Raw genomic sequence first — 8,863 nt, forward strand, 5'->3', positions numbered from 1 at the left:
GGTGCATATCTTGTTGTAAAGAGTCAAAGAGATAACATATCCCCAGCCCCAGAACAGTCCTGATACATGGAAGACACTAAGTATTCAACATTCAAATGAATGATGGGATAAAGCCCCCAATAATCAATCATAGACACATTCAGTGAGGGTTAGTTCCCTTTGCTCAGTCAAAGCCATGGGTGTGGTCAAGTTCATCTAGGGGAGAATAAGGAATGAGAGGCAAAGGGGCCAAGAGGCACAGGTTGAGGCAGACCAGGAGACATCAGGAAGACTCAGGAGGAACTGGAAGGAGGTGGGTGGCAAGCAGGGGAAAGGAAGACAGGCGAGCCCAGAGAGAAGGGACTTATAAACAGGGAGGTGTCCACAGTTAGATACTGAAGATAAGCGCTGAAATATATCCAGATAAATCATGGATTAGGCAGTCACTGGGGACCCTGGTCAGGGTTTCAGCAGGAAACAGATGGTAGCTCCAAAGAGAGTTGGATGAGGAAACTGTACAACGCTCTGAGCAGACTCAGGGCAAAGTGGCTGGGATGAAGTGCCCTGGGGTAGAAACAGCAGGAATCTACCACCACCTCTAGGCCTGAAGGAGTGAGCTAGGCAGGTTCTCCAAGCCCCATTAAGAACTGCATCCACAGGTGGCCATCAGTGGAGCTGGGGACTTCAGAAGAGGAGGCAGCCACTGCCAACCCTGCCCTTCAGGGAGGGGCAAGAAAGCAATACTGATGACTCTCTGCTCCCTCCCTCCCCTCACCTCCCCCAACCCTGCCATCTTCCACTAGAAGCCAGAAATCCAGGTAGCTGCTGTCTACAGAGGTTGGTTTCCTGGGGAACAGAGCATGGGGAGAAGGGTGAAGGTCAGCATAGCCAGCCCCCTGCGTGAGAGCAGGCAGTTTGAGTAGCAGGGTGGCTGGGATGGGTCAGGAGAAGGGACAACAGGCCATCTACTCATAGCAACTCCATAAACAGCTTGAATCCCTAGATACACGTCTGAAAAATAAAATATAACATAATGCCACTTCTTTTAAGATAGTCTACTATTCAGAATTCCCACAAAGTCTAACTGGCCTTCCCCCAACTGGTCCAAATTGAATTGTACTGCCTGCTGTCACATGGGGAGCTGCAAAGCCACACATTTCAAGACTATCTAAAAACACCTCCATGGCTCTATCAGATGGCAGCTAGCCACGGCACTACTACTTTTAGAAACTGTAATTCCCAGATCTGAAAACGATTTGAGAAAGTACTACGAAAATGGCTGTGTCTGCTCTGCTTCTCTGTCTGCGTCATCCTTGTGCAGAGAAAAGAACAATTTAAGCTCCTTTTGGGGATACAGATGTGCCCTGACCTACCTTCCCTCCTTGACTGGCCTGAGCTATCTTTGAAATTGGGTCTGCACCGGGGCCGGCGTGTCCTCAAAAGCCTGAGCGAACCGACCAGCCATTAAGGACTGAGGTATTTGGCTTTTGCTTTTCCAGCCCCTCCCATCAGGCCTGCCCACCACCTCTGTCCACACCCCTCCGACCCACACACACCTGCACACACACCTGCATGCACGTCTGCACACACACACACACACACACAGATGCATTTCACAGCACAGTCTGCAGCCCTCCTCAATGTGGAAAGCATGAGTGCATCACTCCTCCTGGGGCAGGAGTCAAACCTCCAGGTGAAACTGGAGCTGCAACTTTTTTCCCTTCTGGATGCCACACAGCAGAAAGCAGACTCTCAGAATCACAGATCCCAGTGCGGGAAGAAGCCTTACAGTGCCTGGGCACCCTGGTCAGTGCGTAAACCCTCCACAGCCACTGCCCGGCTCATGGCAGCAATTCTGACCACCTCTTTCTTGGTCCACTTTCCTCCAGAACTTGTGCTTTCTGAGACCTCCAGAATGTGAAGTGCAGTGCGGAGAAGGGGAGGGAAGCAGGTTCAGACTCATCGACTCATCCTCCCTCTCTTTAGGAATTCTACCAGTTAGCATATGGATTGAGCCATCTGGAAATGCTGTTATGCTTCAGTCAAAATGATGTCAAGATCCTCCTGTAGCTCCTAAGTGTGATGACTGGGTTTTCAGGCTCATATGTGAGATGTGCCTCCCTCAGATCTTGTTACGATGTTGGCACATTACCCATCTGATGTGAAAAAGAAGTGATGTTGAATGTTGGCATTCATATAATTCAATCTAAACCATAGAGAACCAATAGTCAAAGTACCATATTTATGAATGGGTTGGAAAATGCCCAATAATGTCACTAAGACAAGGCTGTCTGGGTAAACTGAACTAGAAAAGGAGTATAATTGAGGCCTAAGTGGAGTTTCCAGTTGCCTTTCCCTAGAATGGATGATGACCATGGTTGCCAAGCACCTTTCTCTGAGGCAGAGGGGGAATGGTGGTCCTCCCCAACCAAGGGAGGACTCATCTAGGTGTGCCGGTTGGGGACACCAAAAGAGATGGTGTGAGGCAGGGAGGGAGGAGGGTTTCCCGTTTTCCTCATTATGAATCCTAAAAAGTGCCCCCCACACACACACATTGTCCTGCATTAGCTTATGGTGCAGACATATTGTCTTAGTCTATTTGTGCTGCTGTAACAAAATATCTGAGACTGGGTAATTTATAGAGAACAAAAATGTATTTTCTTACAGTCCTAGAGGCTGAGAAGTCCAAGATCAAGGCAACAGCATTCACTGTCTGGTGAGGGTCTTACACATCAGAAGGTGGAAGAGCAAAAGGGATGATCTCTCTCTGGAGGCTCATTTATAAGGGCATTAATCCACCCCAGAAGATCCCACCTCTTTGCAATCTTTGCACCACTACAATGTAGATTGTGTTTCAACATGAATTTTGGAGGGGATGTTAACATTTAACCATAGTACACATCAAAGTAAATCTGGAAGCACAACATGGTTGTGATGGTGAATTTTATGTGTCAACGTGACTGGGCCACAGGGTGCCCAGGTGAAATATGACTTTTGGCTGTGTCTGGGAGGGTGTTTCTGGATGAGATTAGCATTTGAACTGGTGGACTCAGTAAAGTACATGACCCTCCTTCATGTGAGTGAGCCTCACCCAATTCTTTGAAGACTTGAATAGAACAAATGGCAGAGAAAGGAAACAACATTTGCCACCCCCTTTTCTTGAGCTAGGACATCTCATCTCATCTTCTTCTGCCCTTGGGCTGGGATTTATACCATCAGTTTCCCTAGTTGTCAGGCCTTTGGACGTCAGACTTAATTATACCATTGGCTTTCCCAGGTATCCAACTTGCAGACAGCAGATAATGGGACTTCTCAGCCTCTACAATCATGTGAGTCAATTCCTCACAACAAATCTCTTTTTAGATAGATAAATAGATGACGGATGGATGGATGGGTGAAGGGATGGCAGATAGATAGATAGATAGATAGATAGATAGATAGATAGATAGATAGAGTAGGGGTAGAGATAAAGATATCTTCTATTGGTTCTGTTTCTTTGAAGAACCATAACTAAGACAATGGTTCACCTGGTGAGCACCCTAATATTTTGCTTGCTCAGGCTATTCGTGGCTCCCAATAACATAAGCAGAACCGAGACATTCCCATAGTCCCCAGGGGAGACTCAGGAGGCAGTTAAATTGAAAGAATCATAGGGCCTGCCACATTGAAGGGAGAAATAATCAACAGCAGAGGCTTGGGGTGGCCTCCTTCACCAGTGGCCAGGTGGACACTAATGCAGAAACCCAGAACTCGCAGAGTACCAGCAAGAACCAAGGGAAGGACAGGTCATTAGGGAGGGCTAGCAGGTTCTGCCTAGCCAGGAGGAAAGATAACACATTTTTACCCACCAAGATTATAGAACAGGCCTTGGCCAACCTGCTGGAACCAGGAGAGGAAGAGAGCTATATGGAGCAGGGCCACCACAGTCAACCCTCAACATGAGACAAAGCTTTCTCAGCTGACTTGTAAACTTATAAGCAAGAAATACATGTTTACTGGGGTATGCCATTGAGATCTTGAGGTTGTTCTGCAGCTACAGCTGACCAATACAAAGATAGTTTAACATGACTTGATCATACCTTGTGACATTGTCTGTCAACATCAGCCACAAACACAATATTAGAAATTGGAGGCCAGGTGTGGTGGCTCACACCTGTAATCCCAGTACTTTGGAGGCCGAGGTGGGCGGATCACCTGAGGTCAAGAGTTTGAGACCAGCGTGGTCAACATAGTGAAAGCCCGTCTCTAGTAAAAATACAAAAATTAGCCAGGCACAGTGGCATGCACCTGTAGTCCCAGCTACTTGGGAGGTTGAGGCAGGAGAATCACTTGAACCTCGGAGGCAGAGGTTGCAGAGAGCCAAGATCACACAACTGCACTCCAGCCTGGTCAACAGAGTGAGACTCTGTCTCAAAAAAAAAAAAAAAGAAAAGAAAGAAAGAAAGAAAGAAAAAAAAAGAAAAGAAAAGAAAGAAATTAGAGTATATTTCATGATATCTCCAACCAGCCCAGTTGGCACTGTTGATACAGGGGAAATGATACATCTGAATAATGGAAACAGAATGTCAATCGAGAAAAATGATGAGACAAGTCTCAATCATTTTAGGAGGCTTATTTGCCAAAGTTAAGGATGCACACCCGGAAGACAGGTCTATGCCTTTCTCTGAGGATGATTTTGAGGGCTCCACATTTAAAGGGGAAATGGCAGGATATTGAGAAATACACAATTTTCATGTAAGATGGGTATAGGGAAAAACAGTCATTCATGCCTTTGTCTGGCTCAATTAATTTGTGTTTTTTTTACATAAGATGACATAGACAAATAGGACAGAGGGAAAATGCAGAGAATCTGCATTTGACATAAGATAAGACAGACGAAACGGGGCAGGGGAACAATCAGATATGCATTTGTGTCTGGTGGGCCGGGGGTGACTGCACCTATAAAGTGAAGCTATCCATGTACATTGCCATGGTGAAATCTTCACAGAAACACCTTAAAAGATCTTGCAGCTCGCTAGGAATTTTCTTGAGGGCACAATATGGGGGAGGTGTGTAGCTTTTTATCTCCTAGCCATCTTATTCAGGAACCAAAAGGGGGAGGCAGGTTTGTGTGACCCAGTTCCCAGATTGACTTTTCCCTTTGGCTTAATGAGTTTGGGGTACTAAGATTTAATTTCCTTTCACAAGACTACAGATAAAATTTCTTTGCTCCCCCACCACTGTCACAATAAAAATAAATCTGTGACAGCAACTTTCACTTCACTAGAAAACAAATGAACAAAGGAAGAACAGCTATCTGAACTTCAAGCTCTTCCAAATGAAGGATGCTATTTTGGGGAAGCAGTTAGCTCAATGAAACCTCATTATATAAACTCCTTTTGCAAACTCTTCCTGACCAGCAATCTTGGTGGTGATACGTGGTTTGGTCCAGAAATGACGGCAAAGAAGTATTAATTTTTAACATGTAAGACCCATTTTTTAAAGTCTTAAGGACTGAAAAACCCTACAGTTTTAATGTCTTTCTCTATTTAATGAAACTTGATATGGGAACATTTCTAAGTGAGAAGAAAGAGCAAATATCTTCTAAATTTACATTTTTAAAATAAGGGTGGTAGCAACTATACTTCATCAGGTTCTGGAATATCTTTTCCAAATCTTAGAAAATGTAACGTTGCCATAAGTTCAAATACAAGCAAGAAAACAAGTAAATGGTAGGTTTATTACTAGTAGGTTAACCCAACCAGGTTGAATTTGAGATTACCTTTGGTTCAAAACCGTTTCGGAAACAAAAGGAGACAGGGAGATTGTAAATTCCAAAAGAACTAGAAATTCACAGTCAAAGGCACCTTACTAAAATCCATTTTAAAGCTACTGAATCTCAGCAGTCACTTATTAAAGGCCACAGTTTGACTTCTAATGAACAGAGGTTAAACCAGTTTTGACCACCACTGTCTAATAATATCTTTATAATATTTTTCCTCCCTTGTCAGAAAGAATTAACTCATTCTTTATTCATTCAGCAAATATTTATGGATTGTTCATGTTACACTATGCATTCTTGTAAGTCCTGGAGGGAGTATTGACACAAATAGTGCACATTTCTGTCCTCAAAGAGCTCATAGTGGAGGAGCCAGATAAGACAACTGACAACCCCAAGAGAACACCAGCAGATTGTAATCTATGAGCACACAGATGAGGAGAGCCAGCCAGCAGGGTCAAGAGAGGCCACTCAGAGGAACCGAGACATTAGAACTCAGGCCTGAAGGACGATGGCAGGAAGCCCAACAGGAGAGGGCATTCCAGGGAAAGGGAACAATATTATGTTTGAAGGCAAGGCAGGGAGAGCTTGGAGTATCTGGGGAATGACAAGTGTTTCAATATGTATGAATTTGGCAATGGGGAAGATAAGGCTGAAAAATTACTCAGGGCCAAATCAGAGAAGAATCCCCATGCATGAGAAAGACATCTCAAAGAATGACTTTTTTGTTTGTTTGTTTACAGAATCTCACTCTGTCACCCAGGCTGGAGTGCAGTGGTGCAATTTTGGATCACTGCAACTTCTGCCTCCCAGGTTCAAGCTATTCTCCTGTCTCAGCCTCCCAAGTAGATGGGACTACAGACAGGCACCACCATGCCTGGCTAATTTTTTTATTTTTTCATTTTTTATTTTTTTGGTATTTTTAGTAGAGATGGGGTTTTGCCACGTTAGCCAGCTGGTCTCGAACTCTTGGCCTCATGTGATCCACCTGCCTCGGCCTCCCAAAGTGCTGGGATTACAGGCGTCAGCCACCACCCCCAGCCTCAAAGAATGACTTTTGAAGGAGATAAAAGACCAGCATTGAGCCAATATATAGCAGAATTTACTTATGATTCTGCAAATCCACATTTAAGGCCATGGCATCCATAGTACTATTACTCTAAAAAAATAAAAAATAAAAAATAAAAAATAATTAAATCAAGATCCAGAAGGAAGTGCTACAGATGTTACTATGGGAAACCTGATTCTATCAACTGGTTCTAATTAAACCAACACCTGCATTTTACACAGGAATGGACTTTTCTGGAATAAGGATCCAGCTTTTCCCAAAGAATAATAAAATAATAGAACTCATTTGCTATGGACAAAGGGTGCGGTAATGTGGAGCCAAACTGCAGAGGAAGTTTGTAGAGAAAAGGGAGGTCATGGTTTTCAGGCTGAGCAGATAGAGTAAAAATTGTTCTCAGATTTATAAAACTAGTAAATTACAAAGCCAGGATCCAAAGCCAGTTCTCCTGGTTCCAAACCCAATGTTCTTCTCGTTGTCTTCTTCTTGCTAAAGAAGCAGCAAGAGGTAATCAGCTTAGCTGAGAGTTCACTGGCCTTAAGTCAGACAATCTAAGTACAAGTTCTAATTCTGCCACTTGTAAATTTCCTTGTTAGCCTCTTCATGCAACTCAGCCTCCCTGTGAATAAAATGAAGGGGTTTGGGCCCAGATCTGTGCTTATACCACTTGCCTAGAGATCCAAGATGTCTGGGTTAGCAGTTAGGTAGTATCACCTCTGATTGTGGACATATTTGCCTCCCACCCCTATTCCTTGAGAGATATGAAAGAGAAGCCACCAGATGGCCCAGAAATGCTGTGTGTTCACGGGTGCATGGTGGCCCCAACCTCAGCTGCTACAGTTCCACATAGGTTTCACCAGGAAAAAAGAGTTCATTGTTTAAAAAAGAAGAAGAAATAAACAAGTTTGTCAAACACTAGCATGTATGAGCACTAAGATCATTTCCAGCTAAAAATAATTGACCTTCTAATGTTGGGATGATAAAGGAAACTTAGGTGATTAAATATGAGATTTAATCTCATACTGAGTGCTACATGCCTGATTAAATATGAGATAACTCTTACTGAGTGCTACATGCCTGGCACTATGCTAAGAGCTTCATATGTATTAATTCATTTTCTCTCTTCCTTTTTTTTTTTTTTTTTTTTGAGATGGAGTCGCTCTTTGTTTTTTTGAGATGGAATCTCTCCAGTCTGCCCAGGCTGGAGTGCAGTGGCACAATCTCGGCTCACCACAACCTCTGCCTCCCAGGTTCAAGCGATTCTCCTGCCTTAGCCTCCTAAGTAACTGGGATTACAGGCATGTGCCAACACACCTGGCTAATTTTTGTATTTTTAGTAGAGACAGGGTTTCATTATGTTGGCCAGGCTGGTCTCAAACTCCTGACCTCAAGTGATCGGCCCGCCTCAGCCTCCCAAAGTGCTGGGATTACAGGCATGAGCAACTGCACCTGGCCAATTCATTTTATGTTTACAACAGTCTTGGAGGTAGCTACCATATCCATTTTACAGATAAGAAAACAGAGATGCAGAGAAATTTAACCACTTGCCTGAGATAATCCAGTTAATAAGGGTGAGAGCTGGAATTAGAACCCAAGTATTCTCACTCCCATCAGAATACACTAAACATGGCCCTCACAATTTACTCAGGCAACCATCACATCCTAAAGAAAATGTGTTAAGCTTTTATTCACCATGCACACTCTCAAGTAAATGTGACTCTGTAGAACTTCAGAGTCAGATCACCCTAAGTCCATTCTGTTTTCTTAACTAAATCCTTTTCCAATCCACAACTTGAAATTTCCTTCCAGAAGGAAACAAACTAAGTTTTTTATTTATTCACATGCATAGATCCACTACTGATCAACAACTTGGAGCACACAATGATAATGACGTTTAAACACTCAGGATGTGTAAAGCATCATAATAGATACAGGTCATGAGTCACCTCATTGACCCTTACAGGACTCATATGAGGCAGGTCCTAGTAACAGAACTCTTTGGTTTCAAGAAAGAAACACCAACCAGCATAAGCAGGAATGAGGCTGCAAGAGTGCTCCCC

At 43.7% G+C, this 8,863-nt stretch overlaps 1 non-coding gene across 1 annotated transcript; it reads left to right on the forward strand.

Moving 5' to 3' along the window:
- Nucleotides 1–2,037: 2,037 nt before the first annotated feature.
- On the forward strand, nt 2,038–2,141 carry LOC116270622. Its single transcript, XR_004178779.1, has one exon. It is a non-coding gene; the product is annotated as a small nucleolar RNA U13 (small nucleolar RNA).
- The last annotated feature ends 6,722 nt before the right edge of the window (nt 2,142–8,863 follow it).

The sequence above is a fragment of the Papio anubis genome, chromosome 15 (genome assembly GCF_008728515.1).
Source record: "Papio anubis isolate 15944 chromosome 15, Panubis1.0, whole genome shotgun sequence".
Lineage (NCBI taxonomy): Eukaryota > Metazoa > Chordata > Mammalia > Primates > Cercopithecidae > Papio > Papio anubis.